The 26,850-nt window shown below is 35.9% G+C and overlaps 1 long non-coding RNA gene across 1 annotated transcript; it reads right to left on the bottom strand.

The window, feature by feature from the left end:
• Positions 1 to 3,503: 3,503 nt before the first annotated feature.
• LOC144246010 (uncharacterized) lies at positions 3,504 to 26,117 on the bottom strand. The gene is made up of 3 exons (XR_013339611.1): positions 26,062 to 26,117; positions 22,219 to 22,340; positions 3,504 to 3,648 (listed from the first exon to the last, which is right to left on the bottom strand). It is a non-coding gene; the product is annotated as an uncharacterized LOC144246010 (long non-coding RNA).
• Positions 26,118 to 26,850: the final 733 nt, after the last annotated feature.

Genomic DNA, 26,850 nt, shown 5'->3' with positions numbered 1-26,850 from the left:
TATTTTTAAGTAAGGTCTTTCCTCTGACAATGTGTTGGGGATTTTTTTTGCCACCAGAAGACTATGACCTTATATTTTAAATTTCATGGGTGTAGAGGCCCAGAGAAGTTGGCTTTAGTCACAGGATGAATTGTGGTGGTGCATCTCCCTGCTTCCAGAGCCACATTATGATCTAATAAACCCTCATTAGGTCTCAACAGTGAGGAAAAGGCACCTGGAGTAAGCCCCTCTTGCAATTATCAGAAATATTGTTTCCAGGATCCAACAAGTGTCTAATGAGTGCTCATGTTTTAATGAAGAGCCTTTGAAATTTATTTTTATTTTCCAAATAGCAAGCCAAATGGAATGGGATATTTACTATTGAACCTTCAAAGAAAGTCTTGAATAGAGACCAGGAAGTAAAATTTCTCTAACTAAAGCCCACTCTCTTGCAACCCTACAAGCAGTTCAAAGTCTGAGCTCTTGAATCACAGAAAATGTGGGGATAGCACGTATATCTCAAACACCAATAACCAGATGGCTGTGGAGTCAAAAAAGGACTGTTAGAAATAACTGACAAGAATTGTTGGTATTAACATGTCATGAGAAGCAGGATTTGGCTGGAGAAAGGAGGCCAGGTGGAGACAGGGCAGCACTTTTCTATGATAAAGAACCACAGTACAGTGCAAATGCGGGAATGAGGCCAAGAAGTGGGAATGGGTTGTAGGGTGTGGGATTAAGACCATCAAAGCTCCCTAAAACATTTTCCAGAAAGGCCTGAAAGAACAGACCATGCATGATAACTAATTTACATAGAAAATGACAAGCTTGTCTTTGGGGTGCAGAAACCTGTACATAGATACCCCCCAAGCCTGGGTGATTCCCCTCAAGACATCTCATTCATTGGCTGAACCAATACAGCTGGATTGATGATTATCAGCTGGATCAATGCTGGAACTAGGACAGGTGGTCTATTTTTCTCTCTCTTTTCCTCTTTCTTTACCTTTTTCTTTCTCCCTTTCTTTAATTCATATCTCTAATTTTTCTCTTCATTTCACCCCACCCTTTTTTCCAGAACTCACTGCTATGGGCTTACATAGTAGGTCAGGAACTAATATCCCAATTTTATGCCAAGAAATTTCTGTGTAATTTACTAATAAAACCTGCTTGTGTAACCTCTATTGTCATTCCTCTTATGAACCTTAGGTGCTTCCTTCCCGATTAGGATGGGTGATCACAATGGGTTCATACATTTAAAACTTTATAATAACCTTGCATTCTTTATGTGTCAGTTGGAGAGGGATTTTTTTTGCTGCATATTCTTTAGTAAACAAAATTCCTCAAAACTTCCCCAGTTACTGAAGGATAAGCAGCTAAATTACAATGCTTTCAGTTTATAAAAACCTGACACATGCACAAAACAGTTATAAATATTGCTAGCTGCAGTAAAGTTTAGTTATGCATAAATACATGGTAAATTGAAAATGACAAAATGAAAAACAATCAGAAAATTGATCCCAGGGATACAATCATACATCTCGTACCCAGTAAGGAGTTTCCCTAGGTTTACAATGCACAACTTAAACTACAAAGGTCTTCATGTAGGACTTAGTGCATAGAAAATACCAAAAGGCTTTGCCTTTTGCTGACAGTAATAGAAGTTGAAAGGCCTCAGCAGTATGACAGGGAAAATGTGCACCTTTTATTTCTCAGAGAGTCAATCATGTTCTGCAAGGTCACAGTCTGACAGTAAAGATTTTTAAAAGCTTTCAGCAAAAGGGATTCATAAAATGCTTTTAAAAATTTGTGTTCATTTCAAATGTCATATCTGTAACATAATAGTAATTGCAAAAATTTGCTATATTTCTACCATGTTGATAACAGCACAGCACAAAGGAACAATGACAAATGCATTCTATAAATAGCTGTGCAGCCACTGTAAACATGTCTATGCTCTCCACAATGAGTGGCAATGATGTTCCGTGTAGGTAAATAAAGCAAAGATTGTACATTACCTTGGAGTCTTTGGGAATGAATGGTTGATAGATTTGAAATGACTTGTCATTTTCATACATTTTTAAAATTTAATATAATATTGTATTTTTGCTACAGAAACCCATAAGATGGTTTTTAAAGCTACTGCAAATCTATTATAATCTATTGCTATAACTACTATTAAGTTATTATAAAAAATTCTGTGTCTTTCTACATTCCTTTCTACTTGTCTGCCTTACTTCTAAACTCTGCAAAATGTCTTCATAAAATTATGCAATGTAGTTTTAATTATAAAATCATGAGATATGACCGACCATATTCACACACATGTATGTTTAGCACAGCTTGACTATAGTCTTAATTGGAAAGGGCATGTTACTGAAAGCCAGAGTAATCTTAGCTCTGATATTATGATCCACTTTACATTTTTCAGAATAAGCCTATCATTAAGGTGACATATCAGTTCTCATTATGCCAGCATGTCAGATTATACAACATAAACGACTGTGATATGTCAAACATGGTAGGACTAAAAAAGGAAAGACTTGCTAATACACCAGTGTTTCTCTTCTACCACAAGTATGTCCTGTTTTATCAAAACCAAATATAATCTGATGCAATTATTACTTGCCATCACGTGTAGGCCCTTGCCACTTTCCAGTATTTTCTCTGCATAGTGAAAGACTTCCTTGTGGATCTTTTCTACACTGTGCTCAAGGAGAACTAGAAATTCTGGGTCATAAGTCCCAGCTCTCCCATTTTGTGCTTACGCACGTCCCCCTATTCTGTGCCCTCAAGATACATCCTTCAACTTTTTTTCTGAAATTGAATTAAAATGAGCATCCTTTAATAGTTTTTTTTCTGACGATGTTTTAAAGCTCCTGGAGTTTGTGTCTTATTTTTGGTTTTGTTTGGTCTCTTTTTGTTTTGTTTTTGTTGTTGTTTTTTTTTTTCCCTTGGGCACAATCCATTTCACAGAAGGCTAAGATGCTACAGCAGCAGGTAGAGTTTGAAATCCAAAGGAATGGGAAGGGAAGGAACTTCCCTGCAGGCCTTCTTCTTCCTATCACAATTGTGTCTCCAGGTACCAAATGGTAGCCCTTTATACCTCATTAGTACAAGCTGCTGAAAGTATTTTAATGGTTCAGACTATTGGAATCAATAGATAAATGCAGGTGGGAGGCTGCAGACAAGACACACTAAAAATCAAAGCAAGAAAAGTAAAATAGCCAGGAAGGATCATGTCACATTTTACAGAGGTGTTTTGGCTTGTATTTTAATTGTTTCACCCATTATTACAAAATGTGCCAAAGACCAAATGCTAAAGACTAATAATGATTTGACAGTATAGAACCAAACAGTGAGTGTCAGAGCTTAAGAGGACTTCAAATTGCCAGGACACGGAAAGTTCTTAAGCAACAGAATGAAACTGTAAACTTGATAATATAAGAGAGTTAAAAACTTGATTAAGTCAAAGTAACTTAAAGTAACTTCACAAAAAGAAAACAAAAAGAAACTAGGATAGATTTAGAAGCAAAGATTTTATGATCACATAATCTGAATTAACTGCAGTTAACAACATTGGAGAGATTAATGGACTTCATTCTAGTCAGGCTTTGTTTCTTAATTTCACAAGTAGTATTGGTGAAAGTATAAAATGGCTGATAGTAAAATCTGAAATACAAAAAAAAAATACATTTAGAAGTATTTTAACAAAATCAAAACTACTTCAGCAGTATGCAAGGTCTAGGAATATCTTCCTTGTGAAGAGCCTTTATAGCTATTGAACATATTCAAGAGTATTTCAGGTGTAAATTTCATCATGGCTAATGAATACCTAAGTGAGAAGCTCTTCTGGTAAAAAAGGCATTCTAGCCCTAGAGAAAAAGAGAAATTTTAAGAACCAAAATCTGGAGTCCAAATTTAGATATATTTAGACAAGACAAAAGACCTTTGCTTTATAGAAGAGTCAAATAAGTATATAAGAAAAAGCCTTTGTAGTGTTCCACCATTTTCCAAGCTGTCATTTGAAAACTTTAAATGAATATCTGTTGTAATCCTTTTAAATGTGCCATGATACAAGTTTCACCAGTGCCACAGGAATCACTGAATTCTGCAGACTGGGTTAGGCAGCATCTTACAATGGGTGATTTACATTGTCATTAAAAATCTATGGCCCTTATACTGTATGAAAAGATCTTGACCTGTGCTGTAAACTTGTTAAGAACATTGAAATTTCACAAACTGTCTGTTAAGCAGACAGCTTGCACCTGCTGCAAGCTGATTTCCTCTTGCTCTGTGTACCAGAAAATCTTTTCCCCAGGCATATCTTTTAACAGCTGGCATTTCTTTTTCCTCCTTCTTATCTACTTGTTGGGTTGGCAATCTCTTCTCCTGGCCTGGGTATTTCCCAGTTCAATTGTCTCTGCACCTAGACCTGCTTGTTGTCATCTAGTGTCAGACCAGTAGAAAGGTATTTGGACCTAGAATTGCCTTCCTGCTTCTCAGGAGCTTACGTGATTCCACTTTCCATGAAGTTTGCAATGCCAATATTCTACTAAGCTCTGCCTGAAGGACTGTGTCTCATTTCTCTGACATTATAAATGCTTCTGGGTAAATTGGTGAAGATTAATTATTTTTGTGGAAATTTTAAATTTAAAAATATCTGCAAAGATAATGACAGGTCCAGCTCAGGGAAAAACCATTAGCATCCCTTTCAAAAGACATTGAAGTTCTTGGCTTGCCTCTAGTAAATGACTCTAAATCAATCAAAGCGAGATTCTGGACAACAGTAACCCCATAAGCATCCTGCATTTGCATGTTGGCATCTACTTTGGTGGTAGGAAGACTCTTCAGCTCATGATTTTGGGAAAATGTTTGCTATTACAGCTTCAAAACTTTGCAGAAGATGATTTTGAAAAGTTTTGAAATTTGGTTTTAAAAACAAATAGGGGAACTTAAAAAAAATCTGGAACAATATTGAATCGTCCTTTAATAACTACAGATTGTTTTAAAAAATTACATCTCTGTTAACCTCTGCAGAGCATTTGCCTTAGGAGGATGTAAAAAAATCTCACATCCAAAAAGTGAATCTTTCCATTGAATAAAAAAAGAACTAAACATGCATGAATTCACATAGAAATTCTGGGATTTAATCCTGAATGGAGATAAAATATAGATAGGTATTATTCCAATTAATAAACAGTCTGCAATCTCTATATTATAAAATCAATTCAACAATTTTTAAGGAATTAAATTATATCTTCATATTAGTAGTGTCTTAAAATTGTCAAATTACTTGTTTCTGAAATGGCCATAAATACAACATTTAGCAGGTCTTCTCTGACAACCAAGTGAAAATAACTTTTTGTCTACTGACAAATGAGTTAATTAAAAGCTTTTGGAAAAGGGTTTTCATTAGCATAGAATACTTCAGATACAATATGAAAACAAAGATGAGAAACAGTATTTTTTGGATCAAATATAAGAAAATATATTAGAAGAGTTATAGGATCTGCAGTGAAGAAAACATTACTGTTTGTTGTCCATTTTCCTGTTCTTTAAGTTCCCTAGGAAAAAGAAAATATAAATTAATGCTACAGTAGTTTAACAAGGATATTTGCTTTGTAAAAAGAGAAATTACATGTGTATAAAAAAAAAATCAGGAAAACAGTAATCAGCACAGATATCTGAAAATATTTTCATTGTTTTAGTTTCACTTGGTCATCAGTTGCTAGAATTATTTTAAATACAAATACACTGTCATTCTTGGAACACTCACAGGATGTGTTCACCCTACTCAACAACCTTGAGGCTCAGCAGAGTGAATTGAGCCATTGAACAGAAGTGAATATTTTTTAAGGTGATTTTTTTTAATCTCTGAGGGAGATCTTCCTTTTATCTGTGCAGCACCTGTCAAAATCTTCAGTAACCTGCTCAGCTGAGGATGTTTTAACCTAAACCTTGTTTTTAAAGAAAAGTGAAATTTAATGGGTAAGGGTATGATGGAAGATGATGTTTTCCAAAGGAAGGCTTTTCCTATTTCACACATCACTGCTACATTACTAGTTAGATTTTTCAGAAACTATGTCGAAACCCGCAAGTTTTAATGCCTCTGTACTGACATTCTCTTAGTCATGGCATTATTGATGAGAGTTGAGATTGTCCTTGCTTTTGTTTGGTGGATACCTCACCTCTTGCAGGTCAGTGTCCCTGCAAAGACTAGATTCACACTGAAGAATACTGGGGTTCCCACTTTGCTTCTGCCATTGGGTGTCTTCCACATCAAAAACAGATTTTGAGAAAGACTGATCCTTTCAGCAGAGTGGGCTCAAGTTGCTGCCATGGGATAAACTGTCAAGTGAACTAACAGCCACTTCCATTCCTTTTTATTTGTAGTTTGAATAGTGTAAGGCTAAAAACATACTCCAGAATTTAATAGGCATTCATATATAATATATGAGCACAACAATTCAGAGCCAAGTTAATAATTTTCCAGTGCATAGCATACTCCTTAAAAAGACATTTTAGAAGGAATAAAATTAAGTGTACTGACTGCAAATATCCTTAACAAGAAAATTTAAAAAAATCAAAACAAATAAAAAGGAACATCAAAGAAGCAAATTAATTTTTTATTGTTTTGATTTTTAATGAAATATTTAATAATTTAAATTTAGACAATTTCTTTTGAAAATAAATCCTGTACCTATAAGTCATTTTCAAGCTCAAATTCAGGAAGAAAAATAACCATAGGTAAACTGAAAAAGGAAACTGGACTACAACACTTCAAGAACTTTATTTCAGGTTATAATGGTTTTGATTTTGATATTATTTGTAATTAAAACCAAAACCAAACATTATTCTCTTTTCAATTTTGGACTTTGTATTGAACCAAATGAAGTTTGTTGTATTACGAGATGTGTAATAGGTGTCATCAGAAGCATATACCATCTGCAAGGAGCTAACTTTGTAAATTAGATAGTCTTGCAATTCTTTTTGCTCGAAGTGTCACAGATTACCAAAAAAACATACTGTATCAACATATCATTGCAACATACTGTATCAGAAAGAGATACCTATGAAAGCTAAACATAATTAAATACAGAATTGAGGAGTAAGAAATATAAATAAAACATCAAAACAATAAGGGAACTGTGATGAGGTATTTTAATACATAGGAAGCAAATTATCTATAAAATTTGATAATTCAGGCAATTAAAGGGAACAAAGATGAAGTTTTACAGATATTTATTTTAATATTAGTAAGTGGCCCGAAAAGGTCTTTGCTTTCAGAATGGGAACTTATTATGTGAACAACACACTTCATGTTTGAAGTTTGAATATAATTTGTCAGAGGGGAAAATTATTGTCATAGCCCAGAGACAAGTAGCTCAACTCAGTTGATTGAGCTTAAAGCAGAAGTGCTTTTAAGTTATGAAGTCAAATTGGATTTTTTTTTCTTTTTTTGCAATAGTATACTTGAGTCTGAAGTCTATGATGTGGATAAGGAGCAAGGAACTGGCATTTTAAGTACTTTGCTTGACTGATACTCAGTGAAGCAACATCTTGATATATATATATTAAATTCCATGGGATTGTATGAAGCAACAATTTAGCCTTCTCCTGCCCTGTGCTGCTTCTGCAACAATTACCTAAAAAAGAAAAACTATTCATATTATTTCAAATTGCTTTATTTTAAAAGTAATGTTGATAGTTGTTTCTGCAAACTGGAGAAATCACTAATAATTCTGCCTATAATTCAACATGCAAAGCATCATTAAAAGAAAAAAAAAGGAAATATTCCTTTTCACTGCAGTTGATTTTTGGAGATGTTTGGGTGTCACCTTTAAGCACATACACAGCTAGTAGAAAATGGGTTACAAAAATTAGTACACTGCATACAGAAACAGGTAAGGCCAGGTGTTTCAAGAGAATTAAGTTCTCACTTAGCTCACATGGCTCTCCTGTTAAAATAGATAATTTTTTAATGCTTTATATCTTGTTATTTTTTCTTACTGGGATCTGTTCAAAGGAAAACTCTTTTAACAATTCTATCTGCAACCCTGTTTTGCCAGCACCCAAGAATGGAAAGAAGGGTTTTATCAGGATTAGCAATATGCACTGTAAATAAATGTTAACAGTAGAAGAAAAACAATTACAATGGATGCAAAACATTTTAGGTTTACTATTTGCATAAGTTTTCTGAGTACTTACACTGTTTTATACCTTTCATGAGAAAGAATTAATAAAAAAGAGACATTGGATACCCATTGGTCTAGAAGTTGTATATTTAAGCTCTCTAAATCCTGAGCCTGAAGTTTACCCCACAAGGAGATTAATCATCTATCAATGTTCAAGTACTGCAAATAGGATTGCAAAACAAACAAAAAAACAGAAAAGGGCATTGAGTCAAAAGTGGCTTAAAACATTTTAAACCTATTTATATCTCTTTATTTTTCCTTTTCTAAACATGGAACTCATCTTTCTGGCAAATCTACTAACTACAGTTTGACTTACATGTCATAATTTTGTAAAATTCTCAGTTTTATCATTACATGTGAAAAATAGAAAATAGATTTTGAAGCAATGATTGTAAAAGAAAGAATTATAACATAACATAACACTACTGTCTCCCCAAAATATAAAATTTTATTATCAGAATGAAGCGTCTTCCTTTCTCCCCTTGAAAAATGTAGCTTGGAATAATGAAGTTTTCTTTTCTTCAAGAACTGCCTGGTAAATACTCAGAGAAGACCCTCCAAAATTTTCTTGGTTCAGCTAGATCTTAGAAAATCTGCCTACAGTAGGGCAGCAATCATGTATTTTGCTGTAATTGTGGGCATTGTGGACTCTGGAATGGGAGTGTTTATTTAAGGGCATGGCAGATGCTCCAAACACAGCAAGTGCCTATGGAAGGAGCACAGTGTGTAACCCTCTCTGGCAGTAACTCAAAGACTCCCACAAAAGTTTTCTTTCACACCTACCCACAACATCTTATTATCTCATACTGAGAAACTATATGCATTCTCAAGCAAAAGCCTCTTTGATCTTTTATTGTCCCTTAGATGTCTGCAGCTTGACAACTATTCCTTGCTCCATATTTTTTCTGGATCATTCAGTCAAAAAACACTTCTACCCTTTTTCCCATTGTACTGGATTTGCCTGGCCAAGTTTTGGTGGCTGTGGGTCTACAGGGATGGCTTCTTTGAGAAGCTGCCAGAAGCTTTCCTAACATATGACAGACCCAATGTCACCTGGCTCTGAGGAGGACCTGCCGCTGGCCAAGGCCAAGACAATCAGAAATGGTGGTAACATTAATACCCCTGGGACAACATATTGCAGAAGGGAGAACATATGGGAAAAAAAGCAGCCAGAGATAGGAGTGAAAATATGTAAGAGGAACATCTCTGCAGACTCCAAGTGCAGAGGGAGGAGCAGGAGATGTTCCAGGTGCCAGAGCTGAGATTCCCCTGCAGCCCCTGGTGCAGACCTTGGTGAGGCAGCTGTGCCCTGCAGCTCATGAAGGACCAGGGGATGCAGAGATCCACCTGCAGCCTGGGGAGGACCCTGCTCCAGAGCCCAAAGAAGACTGTGACCCTCTGGAAAGCCTGTGTGGGAGCAGGCTCCTGGAAGGACCTGCAGCTCCATGGAGAGAGAGGAACCCACACTGGAGCAGGTTTGCTGGCAGGATTTGTGACCCCATGGGGACCCATGTTGTAGTAGCCTATTCATGGAAGGCTGAACCGCATGTAAGGGAGCACTCAGGAGCTGTTAATGAAGAGCTTTATTCTGTGGGAAGGACACACTTTAAAGAAGTTCATGGAGGACTTTCTTCCACTGATGGGACCCCATTCTGGAACAGGGAGTGTGAGTAGTCTTTCCCTGAGAAGAAAGGATTAGCAGAGACAATGTGTGATGAACTGACTACAGTCCCATTCTTCATCTCTCTGTGTTGCCAAGGGAATGAGGTAGAAAATGCAGAAGTGAAGTTGAACCCAGGAAGAAGGAGCAGTATAGATGATGGTGGTTTTAAGATTTAGATTTTATTTTCTCTTCACCCTACCCTGATTTGATTGGTAATAAATTATAGTAATTTCCCCAAATGAAGCCTGTTTTCCCATGATATTAACTGGTGACTGATCTCTCTCTATCCTCATCTTGACCCACAAAATTTTAATTGTAATTTCTCTCTCCTGTCCTTGTAGTGATGCAATGGCTTTGGTGGACACCTGGCATCCACTCAGGGCCAACCCACAACACATGTCTCTGATCCAGAGAAACCATTATGTTACTTTGTCCTCCCTTACCTAATGAAATTATTAAGGGAATTCATTGACTGTTTTTCCTCTTTTTTTTTTTTTTTTCCTTATCTAAGATCTTTTTGGCTGCCTAACATTTCATGGATATCTGTAGGAAACTGCAGCAACTCTCAGCACCAGAGGTTGTATCAAGTCCCTGCTAGTTACCTACCTTCTCCACAGTTCTGTAAAGTCCAGCCACCTTGTTTTGCCCAGTTTTTAATGTTCCAGCTCCAGCATGTTACTTCATTTTAGGCATCCTATTCCACCACTGTCACTTTGCCTTCAAGGGCATTTGTCAATTGTTTATGGCTATGGTAGTGACAAAAGAGATGCAAGGAACAAAGTCATGGGGAGCTACCATGTCACTCTAGGCTCAATGTGTGACAGACAGAAATGTTATGGTTAATGGTTTAAACATTGTTATGAAGCACTTTTTTGCCCATTATGGCAAAACTGTATAAAGCTGCAGCCACTGAAGATCACCCCTCCATGAATACGCCTCCTGAAGAACTTTGGACTGTGAGTTAGACCAATTTTTTAAGGTCTAGGGAGAAGAAAACAAGTCTGAGGAAGAAGAATATATTTACCAGGACAGCCAAACCCAGCAGCTGTCCTGAAAATCAGCTCTGACTGGGTTTGTGGTGGGGAGGCCAAAGCCCACAGGCTCATCTGCTGAGCCAGGTTTGCACACATCTCCCCCAGTCAAAGGGGGAGGAGGAGAGTTTTGGGTGTGTGGTGTAACTTCTGGTCAGAGGGTGTGAACAGCCATCCTCCCTTACACAAACTGGCTCATTTGTGAAACTCCCACCCTGGCAGGCCAGTACACACAGGACATTCCCCTGGGAGGCAGCTGAGAAGTCTCATAAACCATCAAAGAGCCTCAAAGTGCCCCCACCCTGACTGATTCCTGAGCCTTGCAGCAGCCCTGCATGTGACACAAGTGATGCAATGGATCCAGAGTCTGCTGCAGGAGACAGTGCCAAACTTGTCCCCTACAGGGGAGGTAACTGGGCACTCCACCTAGCCCAAAAGTGTATTCATTCATTAAACTCTCTTTTGGGAGACCTCAACACCAAGAAGACCAGAAGAGGACCAAGGGGAGGCTGTTGGGACCCATGGAGTGGTAATTTCTACGCAATCTGTCTCTCTGTCACTCTCTTTCTCTCCCCGCTCTTTTTCCTATTTCTTTCTCTCTCTCTCCCCCACACGTTTAATGTTAAATAAAATCCATATTATTGACTTTTGCATATGGTCTCCTTTCCATCTTAATTTTGGCAGAGGCCGCGCTCTAACAATTTCAATAGCCAGATTGTAACACAGGAATATGTTTTGTGCTGGTAGAGCGGTGCCCACAGTCCGTCTGTAGTGCTCTAAGACAGTCTCAAAGCCACCAAGGTAAGACATCTCCAACAACAGCCCTACTAGTAACAAGCCCATGTACGATACTGTCCTTGGGCCTGCCTCTCCCATTAATGTTTTCCAACTGTGTTAGGAATACAGACGGACTTTTTAAAAACTTTCACTGTACTTTTAAGACAAAATTATTAATCTTTGGGATGAGTTTGGGGGTTTTGACAGCTTTTTTTGGACTCTATATTTTACATTATATTATAGTGATATAAAGCTATTTAAAACTTCATCTTTCAGTTTCATGCTGAGAGATAACTCAGGATACAGATCCTTCTTACTCTGTTCCAACCTGGCGATGAATTCTAAGGAATCAGATTTCTGATTCCTCTCAAGCATATTGCAGGTTAAAAACTGTATTTGTCTTCCAAAACCTTCAAACTTGTACCATTTCTGTTGTTATTTCCCTCTCAGATGATGAAGGATATAATCATTCAATGCTGGCAACAGCATTTTGCCAAAACACTGTCCTGAACCATCAGAGAAAATTATAAGTGAGGAAGTGGATAGTCTATCTTAGCTACTGCTGTGAGATGCTAGGAGCCTCATTTTTTTACCTGGCCTTATGATCCTCAACTCAAAAAGAAGTTATTTTCTTATTTTCCTAGGATCCTTTTGAGTAGGAAACAAAAGCAATACTTCTGCAGAAAAGTACTACAGCTGAATTGCTTCTAATATTATTCCAATTCCAAGACTATTTCTACTTGATAATCACAAAGAAAAACCTACAAAAATAAATGTGGGGAGTGTTTTCCTTTCAATTGTTTTGTTAAAGCACAACTTTAGGAATGTGAGTTCTGCAATTTCCAGACAATTGCAATCTTGGGGCTTTTTAAATATATCTCTGCTAAGTATTTTTTTTTTTTTTTTAATCAGGGTCTGTTGTGAATTTAAATGTAGAGTTAATCTGACAACAGCACAATCTCTTCAGCCTTGTAAAACTGATAGCTTTCTGTGAAGGTGTAACTTAAAGGACTAAAAAGTGATTATATTAATTCCCTGTGCCCGAAGCAATCTCTCTAAATTAAAGCCCTCATTTGAGTAAATCTCAAACTGTTTTGAAAAATGACTCAAACTGTTTGCTGTGGTGAAATACAATGCTTTTAAAAACTAAGGTAATAACATTTGCTTAGTTTCTTTAGAATTTATGTGGGAAAACTCCAACATGACCACCTCCCAGTCCAGGAGACTGCCTTTTTCTGAGAATGAGGCAAAGATTTTTTTTTTAGGAAAATGACTGTAGAATGTAACTCACCTTCTATTCAAGGTGCATACTTTGCTGATCCTTTCTCCAGGTTTGAGATAATTTTCAGTCACAGCGGTGCCACAGAAGTCAGTGCCCACTGGAGAAGGCTCCTACAAGCAGCGGGCTGACTGCTGGGGAGGCAGCCCGGCTGCTGGCAGAGCTCAGCCACAGGCAGGTTCAGCTCCAGCTGGGTCTGCTGCGGGAGGAGACCAGCTGCAGCCTGGGGCTGTTGTCTTGTGCAAAGATTTCATTACTTACCCCGCTGATAGAAGTTAGATCCTAACTCACCTTTCCTCTGGGATTTCCCCAGCTGAGAGTGAAGGAGCCAGGGTGAATATAAAGGAGGCAGAGACCAAGGTGTGGAGCATGAGGGGTACTAACCACTCTGTAACTACCAAAGCTGCCTTAGGCCAGCTGTCTGGGACCCCAGATCTATCAGGAAAAGTTTGGAATCAAAAATTATTAATTAAGTCAGAATCTTCAAGCTTAGACTCGTGAGGAAAAGAGGGTATTAACTGAGGAGAATCTGACAGAGGGAATGCTCTTCCATTGATAAAATTAATAAGGCAGGAAATTTCTTAAAACTAATTTAATTCCCTCTCCCCTCTGTCAGAACAATTAGTACAAGAGAGACAGAGTGATTGAGACCCCTGCAGAAGAAAAGAATAATATTAAGTCAAAATATATTTATAACACAAATTAAAAGCATAAATGAGACATGAACATACTTTCCATTAACATGTGCTATAACATATGCTGGCTTCTATTTTTTTCTTTGATTTCTAAATCCAGAAGATATATTTCAGTAGCAACCACATGCAAGATACAGTCTGAGAGTAGTGTATTGGCACCTCTGGAAAAGAATCTACCTTCTGCTACACTGTCTGTAATTTTATATATATAATAATGAGAAGTATTTTTTTGTTGACTGACATATGATAATAAAAAACAATGACATCAGAAAACTTTTCTTATTTTTTCCTTTTTTCTGTTAACTAAAGGATTTGTTCCCCAACTATGAATGCAAAAATACTTTTGATGTGTTAGAATTGTCCAAAACTAATGGCTGAAGCTGGGCTTTAAATCCTGTTTAGTGGATCAGAATGAGTAAGAAAATGTTCTCAACACTTAAACTTGATAGGTACATAGAAATTAATATTAGTCATTCCTCTAATTAATATCTTTATTAATTCATTATTGTTTGGTACACAACATACCCATGCTTATACATAGAGGGATATCTGGATTTTGTCAGAAACATAACTCCATGTGTTCATCAGAAAAATAGGGTCTCACCAGTATCACTGGTCCCTTAACAAGGGCAAATCCCTCTTCATGTAGAAAACCAACATTCCATGTGCCTTCCTAGACTATTACTCACACAGAACTTTTCAGAGTCAAAAATGACAGTTCATCCTTCCCTTTGAAATTTTCCTTAGTGTACTTCTCCCTTAGGGGGAATGAATAGGAATATTTATCTGCTGTCTTGAAATATAGTACCAAGAGCACAAAGCCATAAATAGTATAACTGTAGTAGTTTTGCATCATCTAAAGCACGAGTTGACTGTATAACTCAGATTATTTTCCCTTAATGTATTTGTGAATTCCAGACTGCATGAGTTCTGCACATAGTAAAAATCTGTTTGCTGCATTACCAACATTGGTATGTACAGGATGATGCCTAATAAGATAGGAGGGTGCCAAGGCACATCTGATCCCTTATGATTCTGCAGAATGGCTTAACTCATTCACAGGTTGAGAAGGAATAATAGAATATCTCATATTACAAATTGAAAAATTGCACCTGTAAGATAATGTAGATATTTATGCTCATGATTGACTGATTTAAACCATACAACTCAGCAATTGTGTTTTTTGCAATAACATAATCACATTTTATAAGGAAACATGGACAAAGCTGCTCTGCAGCAGTTAATTATAGAGAACTGGTTATTGTAGCCTATTAATATTTTCTGCAAGTTCAAAAGCTTTAAAAGCACAACACTGTTTTAAGGAATCTCAGAATGAGCTGTATGTATACCACACTACTAAGAAATTAAAGGTTGGCAGCAGCAATTCAAATTTGAATTAACCCTCCTTGCCTCAAGGTATGAGATCAAAATAGGTGAAGCTGGATTATAGTATCTCTGAAGTAGATAAGAAATTTTGCAGTAGGAGAAAAACTCATGAAGGAAGATGAGGGAAGAAAGGTTAGAAGGAATCTGAGATCTCTTTGAGACTGAGGATAGTGGTGTTTGGGGAAGCAGTGAGGCTTGGGGAGCCACACAAGTTTCCAAGATGCAGCTAATGGAGAAGCTGGGAATATGGTGAGAAAAAAGGGCCCTGCCCTAAGTGTTGGGTTATTTCCTCCAACAGCAACACCACTTTCAAATTTTTTCCTTCCAGCCAGCCTCAAAACAGAAATGCAGATGTCATCCATTGCGTTTGCATTAGCTGAATCATTAACACCATCGTCTTTTTTCCCTGATGTCCTCTTTGGCTGTCTGGGAGCCTTCTCCCTGTCAGGAGATCCTGTTGCACCTCTGTACCTGCTTTATCCAAGAATTCTCCTCTGTTTCAGTGCTGGGTTAAGCTTGGTTGGTTGTCAGCTGCCCACTCAACTGCTCCCTCACTCCTTCTCCTCAACAGAAGAGGAAAATATAAGATGAAAAAGCCTCTGAGTCAAGATAAAGACAGGGAGATCACCTACCAATTACCATTGAGGGAAAAGAAGACTCAGCTGGGGGAAATTAGCATAGCTTATTGCCAAGCAAAAACAAAGCAGGATGGTAAGAAACAGAAAAACACTTTCACTCCACCCCTTGCTACTTCCCAGGCTCAATTTCACTCCTTCATTCCTGACTTTTCTGTTTTTTGCCTGCCCCACGACTGGCAGGATGGGGAACGGGGCTTCATGGTCAGTCCATATCAGTGTATTCAATTTCAGTGTATTCAATTTCATAGATGTCAGTAAGGCTCCTGTGTGTGAAATGATCACAGCAGAGAGGACTGGGAACTTTAGTGTAAGTTGAAAAGAGAAAACAAAGAGGAAAAAAAAAAGGTATCATTCCCTGGGTAAATCTGACAGTTATTCTTATGATTTATTTTCAGAAAAATTGAAAAGTGAGTATTCTGAATATACATTGCTGGAAAATGAACAAAGTTAGGCTGTTCTTTTATGTACTTTCACAAATGTTCTCGAGAGTCTTACTTTTGTTGTGGCAGGTAAAATGAAATTTTATAAATGACAGTTTTCCTGTATTTTTTATTGTTTATATTTCAGATTCACTATATTTATTTAATATATTCTTTACACTTCTGTTTTATGTGCATTCACACTAAAACAGATGTTCTCCTAAACGTCTGAAACACTCCAGAAGAAACTGCCTTTTTGCACTACAGAATAAAGTATAATTGCCAAAACCTAGGGAATGAACTTTATGATTAACCAGAAGACAACATGAGTATATATCTGGTTAATTTATGATCTTGAATCCAGGAGAAATATTTCAAGAAATTGTTTCACTTTCCAAGGAAAAAGTTTTTGCAGCATGCTGTATTATATTTTAAATGTTATTATTTTGTGTTGCACAATGATTGATGAAACTGATATAGAGACATTTATATATTGTTAGATTAGACTTGCAGAAAGCCACAGAAAGTATTCTTCCTGTAACTGGAATGTAAGAAAAACCTGAAGCCTCCAAACAGTAAAAATCTACTTATGGCATTTCTAGACTGATTAACATCTGTTTGTTTTTCTGCTTATTCCAGAAGATTCATAAAATATAATTTCATTACTTTTCTTAGAGTTTTCTATTTGTTTATGTGAGAACATGGCCAAATGTTCTATTGAGCTGCTTTTTTATGAGTACTATTTCACAAGAAACTCAATATCTTTCCTATACCAAACAAAAATTTGGTTTGGCATTATATTCACCACCAAAATAGCTGCAGCTAATTTAGTTATAGTTAATGGAGCTCATTAATCCTATATAAATTCTTTAGCTTCCTAAAGCTAAAGTACTACACTAAATAGTGTGCACTTTAAAACATTTAGTTGATAAATTTCAGTAAAATTGAGCATTTAAACTTTAGCCTAATTTATATAAACTGTAGTTTATGGTTCAAGCCTAAGTTCTGAGTATATAGAGTATATATATATGTATATATATAAAGAATAAATAATTTTAAAAATAGAAAACAGTGACAGTGTTTGTATGTTTCATAATATAAGCCATGCACTTAGTGGTCTCTATTTCTGTTAGTCTGGAATTTCCTCTTGCATCACTCTTCCCATTCTTTCATAAATTCCTCTCAAATATGGAGATACATAATGTACTTTTAAATAAACCTAACCTAATGAACCATTTACTGAGAAAGAGAGGTAGATGTTTTCTACCTCCAAAAGATAAGGAGGTATTTAAATGTTTCACATAACTCACAAAGTTCAGCATTTAAAACCACACTCATGCAAACACCTTGCATTAATACCTCCTTGTTACAGAACTTTTCATGGAAGAAAGAGCAAAACACAGACTTTATTTGTTGGAAGGATCCATCTCACATTAAATTTGGTCTATACAATTCATATATCTTTACAGTCTATACAGCAGTGCCTTTTACTGAAGAATTATCTGTCATACTCCATAATGAGCTGCACTTTCACAAGTATATTGTATAGATTTTTGTAACAGCACCTCATTGGTTTTGTAATCATTTTTCCTTAAGAGCAGTCATTCTTTTATGAAATGTTCAATACTTTGGAAAACAGAAAGGTTATATTGCATTCAAGTTTCTTTTGTGGTCCTTCAAACTGAACAGCCTGAAAAGTTTCTACAGCTTACTGCTTATAGTTTACTTTCTACAGATGTTTTCCTATTGTACACTGAAAAGTACAATAAAACCACCTCTGCTGTGGATCTTAGACCTAAAAGTAAAGCAATCATCTAATACGATTTTTACAGAATGGTTTTTGGGTTTTTTTCCCAGATTGAATATCTTTAGTTTCATCTTCCACATTGGAAGAGGTAAGCCACTCACATCATCTTGGTCAATGGTAAAAACCACTTGGTTTGGGTTTGATGGAGTTTGGGAGAGTCCTGCTATACCAACTCTAGACACAGGAGAAAGGATTTTTTTTTTATATTACAAATAAGCCCTGATATCAGACTAACTCCTATTTTTGATGCTATGTCCACAAAACATCCTTAAAGTGATTTTTTAAGCTGCTGCCTAGTTTGGCAGGTTCTTTGTCCATGTAAGCACTGATGTTTTGACATTGCTGAAGTTCTGCTTCCATTTACATTAGAAATTCCTTCTATTTTGATGTCTGATTTTGACATCACTCACAGAGCTAGATATATTGCAGATTAAGCACTTTTTGTCCATGCTTATCATTGAACAAGATCCACAGGATCCTGATCCTGTTGTGTCCATGAATTGAGACTCCAGGGCTCACAGCTTCTTCTCAAACTTGACCAAATTCCAGCAGTGTAATCTTCACTTCCACATAAATTTCATCTTAAATCAACTCAAATTCACATGCAAACCGACTCCTGCAGTATTTTGACAAGCTAAATAGACAAATGCAACCATGAAAGTAAATCTAGCAAAATATATCAAATACATGTTATTACAGTTCTTTGTTATATGGATGAAAGTGATATATGAATTTAAATGACTGTTTTCATGTCTAAAAGTACTGTTTCCTGTTAATCTCAGCACCTCACTCCATTGCAGAACTCCAGTAACCACTAAGGGATAAGCAGAAAGAAGTCATACATTCATCATGTCATTTTGGAAGACAAGAAAAGTTACAAAAGTTTATAAAAATTATTACAATTCCACCAAACCAGAAGGCACAGTGGATATTTTCTTGGTTGTGACTCTCTTCTCCTGGGCAATATGATGCTCTGAAGAGATGTCTTGCTCATTGCCTAACTCTGCTATTGGTTCCAGCTTCTAAATTCCCTCTATTTCCATGCTCCATAGAGAAGACACATAAGATATTGTGAACCATATGTGAACCAATAACATACCATATGTTAAAAACTTGGTGATTTCACACATGAACTTGCTTCTAGGGCCTTAATCACAAATTGAAGCAATCTTGCAGAGCACACTGAGACAAAGCCAACTGAGATATATGTATCTATACCATTTTCCTATTAAAATTTTGCAGAAGATATTAGACCATGGACATGAGTAAAACCCTAACAGAAAATTAACACCATCTGAACAAAATCTGACATTTTGGGTAATTTTTTTCTTTCCAGGTTTAGATTGCTGTAGTACATCCATGCAAACTCAATGATCTTCAAAGTTGTCCTAGTTTAGCCACGGTGTAATCTGGCAAAAAGGCTGTGTGATGGTTATTCTGTCTTAAGGTAAGATGAGTAATAGCAGCATTTTTTTTTTTTCTCAAAAGGCTTTGAGATCCTTCAGAAACTTCTCAGGAGGAAGGTATGGGAAGGGAATTCAACATCTTCATCTGAGATGAGAAGCTGGAATTAAAAACTTTTTATTAGCCTTGTTCTTACAGTTCCTCCTCAGGTCTAGCAATAAGTACCATCATAAGTTGGAATTTTTTTTTTAATTTAAAAGCTCATTTGTTGAGTCTTTTCTGTAATCTGTCATATTTAATTTGCCTTTTGTTATACATGATCCAAGGCTATGTGTTTCAAGCTCTGGGATATTCTGTTTGTCATAAAGAAAGAATTGGAAGCTTCCTCATTCTGTTCAATAGAATAATCTTTCCAAAAGGAATGAAAGTCTATGTCTCCTCCATTCTATCAAAACAGCTTAAATGTCAAATTACAGCAATACTACACTTACTTGGTCTAGTTTTGAGACTTCTACAAAATGTTCTAGTTGTTATTTTCTTACAAAAGTGAGGCGAGTGTTTCCCAACTGAAATTTGAGTATTAACTTCTTTTCTGTTTTAAGGCATGTGTTTGTCCCACAGGAACAAATGAGCCAAGTCTGATTCATCTGGCCAGGATAATTATTCATGCAGGTTCAAGACTGATGGGAAATAATTTAGTTCTGATCATGATGTTGCTAAAAAAAAAATTATCTATACTATATAAAATAAGCATAGAATGATTCAACTTTTTCACTGCAGCCTAGCTAAGGCCTTGAAAGAAATTATTCCTTTGTTCATCTTAATGGGAAGCAAATTTGAAATCATAATTAAAATGTGTGTGCCCTTATTACAAGCTATTCAAAAAATTATTAAAGAGCATATAAATAAAAGCAAAGATCACATTATGGTAATGTGATTTTATCCTGAGTGAATTTTGGGGTTATACACAGCTGTCCTTGGGTTATGAGTGGTTTGAGAAAGCACAATCACTTACTTTTCAAGCCTTCCTAAGGCATAACTTTTACTTCCAGAACTGTCTGATTTCTACTCCTAGTTGTTTGAGTTTAAATGAAAAAGAAGAAAAAACATCATTGGAAGTAGGACTCATAGAGTGCTTTAATTTAGAGGCAATTTGTGTAATAATTTTAATTGTCTGTAAGAGCCCATGCTATATGTAGACTATGAGCAATTTGCATTTCACATACAGCTAATGTACTCTCCTTCCAAGGTATAACTTGTTTATGTTAAGTGTATAAACATTTTGATATGCAGAAAAACTTCTGAAATATTTATCTCTGCTATAATATTTTTATAATGGCTTCATCTGTAGATAATGTATATGCACATATGTTTCAACTATGTATTTTCACTATACATATTCTATTTCTGAAGCAATAAAGTGAGTATTTTATAGAAATGTGTATTACAAGCAACAGAGTTCAGTCATCTACCCATAGTCTATCTATAGTGATGGAAGATCAAATATATTTAGCACAGCCCTCACACATCTGTTTATGTCTTCCTATTATCCAACAGGTTTAAGCAAATTGAAAGTGGATTCTATTTTTCAAAAACTACTAAGTAGACTTAAACACACACATAAGAAACAGAATCAATTTTTGCAATCATCTGGCATTTTATAATTGACTAGTTTTAGTTTTTATATAGATATTTTTTTTTGTTTTAATAAGCAAATGTATTTACAAAATAATTTGACAATTTCCTGTGAAATAGGAATGATTTTTCTAAATGACTGTCCTGGTTTAGGGCAAATTTGGGAGGAAAAACCTCCAAAGGTGTAACTAGAAAGCAGATTCAAGCAGCTCCTACACAAAATGGTTTGGGGAAATATTTCCTTAGAAAAAAGTGGAAAAAAACTGTTTGTTTTACAGGCAAGACATTTACTAGCACAAAGAACATTGAACAATATTAAGCAATAAAACCTCTGGCCACTCTGAAGAGATGACAAACTCAGCAAGTCCCCTTTGTGGCCTGTAGCTTGGCTCACCCAGTCTCTGATCAGTCCCTCCAGCTCTGAGCTGCCACTGCTCTTCTGGGCGTTCAGCCCAGAGCAGGTTCAAACAGTTCCAAGAAAAAGAAAACACAGTCCAGGGAACTTCTCTGCCTCAGCTAGCTAAAACTAACTAAAAGCAAAGGAGAGCTCTGTCCCACCATCTGTCTGTCTGCAGACAGCACAGTCCAAGAGAAGGATGCGGGACAGCAAGTGCAGTTCCTGATCACAAACTCCACACTTCTTCTGTTGCCCCTTTTGCTCTTGGAACCAGTCTTAGAGATGCAAAACTTATTTCTGGGCTGAACAGATGAATGGGGATATGAGCATCATAAAGCCACCCTAGGACAGTGACAAAGCATTGTAAGGCAAGTTGAATTATCACTAATACTTGTGGCAGTGTTTAATAATTTCAAAGATGTTTTCATCACAAATGTTTTGAATACTCTGATGCAATGGTCTGGAAATATAAAGACCAGTTCTATGTGACAGTTTTCAGGAAGTCGCTTGATGAAAAATACTACTTATATTAATCTTTAATAGCTTACAGACTATGAACATTTAGGAAAGCTCTTTACACTCTTCATCATAAATTGAAGCCATGCATAATGTCTGGATGGCAAGAAAACAGATGATCTGTGATAACAGTTCAATCAAAATTGCATAAGTCTAATGGTGCTCTTAAAATACAATATGGTTCTTCTAATGGCAGTTCCACCCCTGTGTGAATATGGGATAGGTTAGCTTTCTGACTGGAAACTGAATTCTTGAAACTAAATCTCAGATTTTAAATTTTTACTTAGTAAACAATCCACAGTCAGCTACAAGGCTATGGAATACTTATGTTCACAGCCCATCAGTTCACTCTAGCTATCACTTACTGTGTCAGAAATTTAGGTGACAAAGTACTTACTCTCATTTCAGTTGAGACTCTCAGAGGCTTTGAGGTTTCTTAATCCTTAAGGAGCTCCTTCTGCTTATATGAGATAAAGTAATGATCCCTCAGGACTATCGACTTCGCCTCTTTGTCCATCTCTGTAAGAATATGGGTAGCCATTTTATACATCTTCCTCTTATGAAAAATTCTTGACACTATTTCTATAAGCTCCATTTAAACTGTCTTAGCCATAGAACAAAGACTTCTGTTCTGGCAACAAATTTTATTTCAGAGAATAAAATTAACAGCAAGATTAATCTTTTTTAGTTAACACATGGAACAGGAATATAAAGTCGTCCCTCCACCTTTGGTGACCTGACAGTAAGGTTTGGCAGACAGTGGGATTTTTACTTTAGGATCAGCTGATTATACAATTTAATTCAGAAGTTTAGACAATTTTATGGCAGAATAAAGTCAGGACTGGAGCAAGTTTGAATGTTTTCAATTAATTTCCCCCATTAACACAAGCTTGTGTCATCTCACCATCACTGCTTAGTATACATTTTGTCACACTGCTCTAAGTTAATTCCTACATCCTTCAGGTGTCCAGATGAGATTCAGAGCTTCGTGGAGAGCTATTAAATGCCATTGTCATGAGCAGCAAGACTGTCTGATCTGACTGTTGATGACTATACCCTGAGTGCCCATTCTCACAACCTGTGCAGATAACAGTCAATTGAACTTCCTCTGCATGCTTACCTTTTGGACTGATTAATGATCTTAGAAACAACACTTTTACTGGTAAGCCATCAGCCATTAGTTATGACTAAAGAAAGCACATGTTTCCATCTGTAGAGAAATTTTTTCCCCAGAATACCTTAGTAGTGGGAACAGACAACATTTTCAGGATACTACAGATACCCAGGGAAGCCTTCAGAAAATAAAAGAGATGTCTTTTTGACAAGGAGAGTGGAATTTTGCAGACAAATTAAAACCTGAAAGGTGTCTGCTAGGGAGCAACAAGAGCAGAAATTATGAGTATGTAGTTCTGTTATGATCACAAGTTAATGACTCAAGCTTTTCAGAGTGTAACATTACCTAAAATATTGTGTGGGCAAAACCTGCATGTAAGTAAATGATAATAAGTATAGTTAGGATGACAAAATAGTTAAGAAAACAGGTAGCAGACTTAAAAATGACAATGTTTTAAGATGTACACATCAGTATATCTTAATGGCAGTCATTGACCACCAAGGTTAGCAGTCCCACTCATATAGTTCAGCCATAAATGAAACAGCCATGTATTTTCCTAAGTGAAAGGTAAAGAAAAAAGCCTAAAAACACATAGGGATGTTATTCTTATAAGACAATCATTAAGAGGCACACAATTATGTTTCTAAAATCAATAGAATGAAATTTGTATAACAGAAATACAGGTTATATCTTAGATGAAAATATTTTCACTGTCAGATCTACCAGACTGTGGATCCATGTATTAACTCTGGTCCTGCTTCAAGGATAAAGAGAGAATTCTCATCTCTTTGGCTGCTTCTTGTGGCTGATAAAATCAGATGAAAAAGCCTTTAGAGAAAATGCACTGGAGTTTTTCAGCTCATTGTCCTTCTTATAATCCATTTCTACAACTTTTTTCTGCTGTTAAGAGTGACTGTTGAAGGAAAAAAATAGTTTTACTGTTGCAAAAATGCTTCCTAGGAAAAGAGGGAAAGGCAGATAAATGCAACTAGAAAGATATTTGGCAAATGCATTTCTGTTTCTAATATTAGCCTGACATTAAAAAACATAATGGAATATGTCCAAAGTGTCTCTTCTCTCTTTTTGATAATATAACTCTGGACAAGTTGGCAGATAATGAAGACTTAGGACCTCCCAAAGTAACTTCTTACATGAATGCCTCTGAACAACTTTTACATATTCCTAGAAATGCAAGGGAGAACTAGCTGGTTCAAAGATAGACATCTGTGCCTACCAAATATTGCAGCCATTCAGCCAGAAATATTTGGGAATGAAAGTTTTCTAACTCTTAAGTAAAAAAAAAAAAAAAAAATTCAGACTAGAAAAAGAATAATAAAATGTTTAATTCAAGATTATTTTCTTGCATAAAAAAAGAAAGCCTTGAAAATGGTCTTAAGGAGTCATACATTTGATTTGAAACATAGATACGAACCTTTCTTTTCTAAAATTGACAATAGGTGAGGATTTGGCTTATTTGATCTTTCTCTAAGACTATTTGCATTTCATTATTTCTCCCAAGTGTTAGTGGCTATAGGGCTTTCAATCTGATGTTAAAATTAAAGCATTTCTTACTAAATGCTATATATGGTATTGTAATTAGCAGAGCTAAATGGAATATTGCATATAAGGCAAATTAAATCTTATGCTATGAAAATCAGTAACAATTAAACCATTAATTTCAATATTGCTAACATTTTTTCTATTAAACATACATTAATATGCAATCAGAAAGCCAAGAATTTGTAATCATGTCTTAATAAGTGCATACTAAAAGTTACATGGAATATAATTGAGCAATAAATAGCACATTGTATGTATGGCCAAGGTTTTTATATTAAGTTAAATCATTAGTATAAATGTGAAACACAAATTGGATTAATCTGCTGAGAAGATTCAACATGTATAATTGCAAGAAACATTTAATAGTAATATATATATATATATATATATAATTATAGTATATTTAATAGTATTTGCTTATATTAAATATAAAAAAAAAATAGTAATTTAAAATGTAGTTAACAGACATTGATAAAAATATTCATATTGTCTATAAATTTTTATTATGAAAATACAGTGTTTCTAAAATACTTTGGCAATTCTTTGTTTTAAGTAGCCCATCTCCCAATCATTCTCATTGATACCAGTGATAATAGTTTAAAATAGTAGCCTCAAAATTTTTGGAAGCTCACTGAAACTTTTATTCTGAGTTCAGAGCTCTAAAAAGTAAATGAGAAATTTCTTCAGATCATTTCTCTGTAAAGTTCTGAGAAAATAATTTTCTGTTCTGTTTTCCAGAGTGTGATGTTTTCTCTATTGATGTTCAAAGTCATCTCTGGATTAGATATAAATAAAAGGCACAAAACATTTAGCTGTGCAAATAGATCAAAAGTTTAGATCAGACAAGATGACTATGAAGAAACTGAGGTGAAAAGAACTGAAAGTAAGTGGTCACTCATTGATCTCTGAGTTCTATAAAGCAATCAGCTACTATCAATAAAGTTAGACCTCTACATGGACCTATCATCACAGTGCTCTTACCTAATGCTCTACTTTTTTGGGGGAATGATGTGCATTATTAATGTGTGACAGAAAAATTATGGGGCTGTGATTCCCTCACTTCTTTGGCCTTCACAGTCATCAAAACTCTATCTCCCTGCATCAAGGATATCTAAGTATTCTCTCACTTGAAATTCAGGCTGAGAAAAATTCCAGCCTAAGACAAGTCAAGTAATTTTTTCAGCATAAGTTCAGGGTTCACTGAAGCATTCACAGCCTGAATGCCACATTCTGGATTTCCTCAGGAAAAGAAATCTCATTTAAACCTCAACAGGCCCAGTTTACATGAGGAGCATGCTAGCATATTTTATCCAGTTCAGGATCAAGGCACCATTGCAGACCCTTTGTGAATACAGATGAGAAACCCAATTAAACCATAAATATACCCACACACCAGGGACCATATGCTTTAACACACAATGATTGGCCCACTGATGGCATATTACAGGTAAAGCAGCAGATAGTAGTGTTTCTATCATGTCAGTAGCTGAACACTCCATTTCTCAGTGCACAGCTAATCTCCTAATCTTTCCAAAATGCAGATGCAAAGAAAGAAAATGTACTTACCCATTGTCTTCTGATCTGTAGAGAAGTCAGGTTAGCCCCCAGATCTTCACGTGCCTATGGGAATAAAACTTGAGTACTTGATTTGCTTTGAGGACTCAAACACATTCTTATTGCATCCAACTGTTTTCTATATCTCAAGACTCTCTCCTATTAGTCTTATCTTGTTTCAAGTACCTCTTATGGTCTAAAGTCACTGCAGCCCTTATTTTCATTATGACCTTTACAATAGTCTACAATCTCCACGAATAGAATTGTATTCCACATTACCTTTACCTGGAAGACAGAGACCCTGTAGAGATTTCTGCAGCTGCATCTCTTTCTTTGAATTTACAAACAAGGCAATTGCCACCAGAGGATACTGCTTTGTTTCTTAGGAAAGGAAAAATGCTCGAGTCTGCAAGTCACTTAAACAACTAGAGCAAACAAGTTTAATATTCTTACGTTGAATAACCTTGCCACCACAGGTTAATTATGTAGACAAAGCTACAAAGACTCTTAGCCTGTTCAAAACTAAACCAATGAAACTGTTTCTGTAAAATTGTCACTGAAACTCAAATTCACCATTTGCTACAAAACTCTATTTATTATGGAATATCTGTGTATTATTGATATTCTTGTCTCTAAATATTATGATTACCCAATACTTATACATTTATTTGCCAGAATTGTAATGGAAAACTGGCTTTTCTCCTTCTTTCAGAAGACTCTTATGTGAGTTTGAGCTGGTACACAGAGTGTTGATACTTTGTAATTTATAGTAGATAAATTCTCTGGGATGTCATGAAGAAA

This window comes from Lonchura striata, chromosome 3, assembly GCF_046129695.1.
Source record: "Lonchura striata isolate bLonStr1 chromosome 3, bLonStr1.mat, whole genome shotgun sequence".
In the NCBI taxonomy this organism is placed as follows: domain Eukaryota; kingdom Metazoa; phylum Chordata; class Aves; order Passeriformes; family Estrildidae; genus Lonchura; species Lonchura striata.
Note: the sequence above shows the minus strand (reverse complement) of the source record. Positions and strands in the feature narration are given on the sequence as shown.